The sequence below is a fragment of the Pinus tabuliformis genome, chromosome 6 (genome assembly GCF_031772625.1).
Source record: "Pinus tabuliformis cultivar Carrire ecotype Pingquan chromosome 6, CPIR1, whole genome shotgun sequence".
Taxonomy (NCBI): Eukaryota; Viridiplantae; Streptophyta; class Pinopsida; order Pinales; family Pinaceae; genus Pinus; species Pinus tabuliformis.
This window is the reverse complement of record NC_142292.1, coordinates 2,072,282,861-2,072,284,976: the sequence shown is the minus strand read 5'-3', so window position 1 is coordinate 2,072,284,976 and position 2,116 is coordinate 2,072,282,861.

The following is a 2,116-nucleotide window of genomic DNA, read 5'->3' as shown; positions in this document are numbered from 1 at the left end:
TTATGATGTGTCAATGAACCTTAAATACGCATTACAGTTAGTTGTTTTTCAGTTATTAGCTGTACGTGTTAGGCCATCCTTCAGATGCCTATATATACTTGCGTCTGCGTACGCTTATTTTACTTTTTAGCTGCTGTACTTTCCGAACTTGTGATAATTTTAAGAGCTTTTGCAAACTCTGTTTTTATAGTGCTGTTCTAGCACTCTGTTTTGTATATTTCTGCAAATGGAGCAATAGAAACAGTGCTGTTTTGAAGCTTTCAGTTCCTTAAGTCTTCTTGTGGCTGAATGAATAGAGGGCCCCTGTTCATGTTAGCCTCTGTAAAGTATTTTATGTTCAGCATTTCTTTATTTTCTCATTCAACATTTCTTTAAACATGTATAGTTTGATTTATTTGATTTCTTTTCTTTTAAGCTGATCAGTATTACTTCCTTGCAGGTTTTTAGCCCGGGATTTGTTTTTATGTTTATGTATTTGCTTTACAAACTAATGGTATTTGAAGTTGACAGGTTCAAGTTGCTGCCTTTGCTTTTCATAGCTGATTTTTAGTCTTATTTCTCAAAGTTCTGCTAACCCATGAATGATCTTTTATCATAAATTGTTATCTTTTAAGGATCAGAATACCACTAACTTGCAGTTGGCTTTGAGTGCTTTTTAGACTAACCTTTCACTACTTTCTAATCATACTTTGCATAGTACATATGGCAGAAGTAGAGAGTTAGAAAGAGCAAATGTTATCACTAGTCTTTAAAGTAGATTTTTCTCATTTTTAATCACTTTTCTAATTCAACTTGAGCTACTACCTAACCGTGTTTTACACAGCACTATGTGTTTGAAGTAGGGAGTTAGGGAGAGATAATTATTATCTTTGGTTTTAAAAGTGACTTTCTTTTCTTTTGTTTGCAGCAGCATGAATGGTGCCTAGTGCCATTGGAAGTGGTTCTTTGCTTTCAAGTTATTTCAAGTTATTTATTTCTTTCAAGCATTTCCTTTCAAGCAAGTAGTTAGCAATCACTAATCACACACTCTCACTCATTTAGAATTCACTCCACACACACTATCACTCATCTGTTTATAAATCACCACTCCATTTTAGGAAGATAAATTAACCACAAACAACACCCCCAACGATAAAAAGCTCTAAGAGGTTGCTTAAGTACATATAGTACACCTTCACTTCATCAGCTTACGAGCCCCGGGTTGACAATTAATACTAGCAATTTAGATAACACTAAATTGACTAAACATTTTGGTGCCGTTGCCGGGGAAGTGAAATTAAGTAGCCATATTCTTAGAAAAAAAAAACATAAAATTTCAAGAAAAGAAGTTAATAGCCTATCTAAGTATGCTCTCCTCTTGCACTTCGAAGTGATCTGGAGGATCAGAAAGGAGGAAGTTATTGATTTAATAGTTTCTTGAGTATGCTCTCTTCTTGCACCTAGAGTGACCTGGAAGATCAGAAAAAGAACTATTAACTTGACTTGAAGATAAAATATAAAATGACATGCATAGAGCTAGAGATTCTAGGGGAAGGTTTTTAGCTAGAGCTCGAAGTTCAATTTTTACAAGTCCATCTGCTTCAAGAGATAGACAAGAGACACCTCCCTTATCTCCAACCGAAACTCCTAGTCCTAGAATTCCTGAAATTCAAGAGCCAAGAGTTGACTCTCCTACACCTTCTATTGAGTTTGAACCAGGAAGAGACTCTTCTCTTTCTCCTACAAGAAAACCAATTGTAATTGAGGAAATAGACTCACCTGAAGAAGAAGGAGAAATCTCTTCTCATTCACCCTTTGTAGAAGAACCAGAAGATTTTGAAATCCCTAGGAGAATCATCATGGCAGAGGAAGAAGGAGGTGGTAGAGGTAGAGGTAGAGGAGGAGGAGGAAATAACAATAATAATGGAGGAGGTAGAGGTCCCATTGGAGGAAATAGAGATGGGGATAACTCATTTGGGTTTCCCATTGTTAATGAGGATTCCCGAGCCACCATGAAAAACATATCACCATCCGTCCTCCCAAATTTTCATGGGTTAAGAACTGAGGACCCTGAAACATTCTTGTTTGAATTTGAAGTTGTGTGTCGAACCTATGACTATCTGGATGATACTCAGAA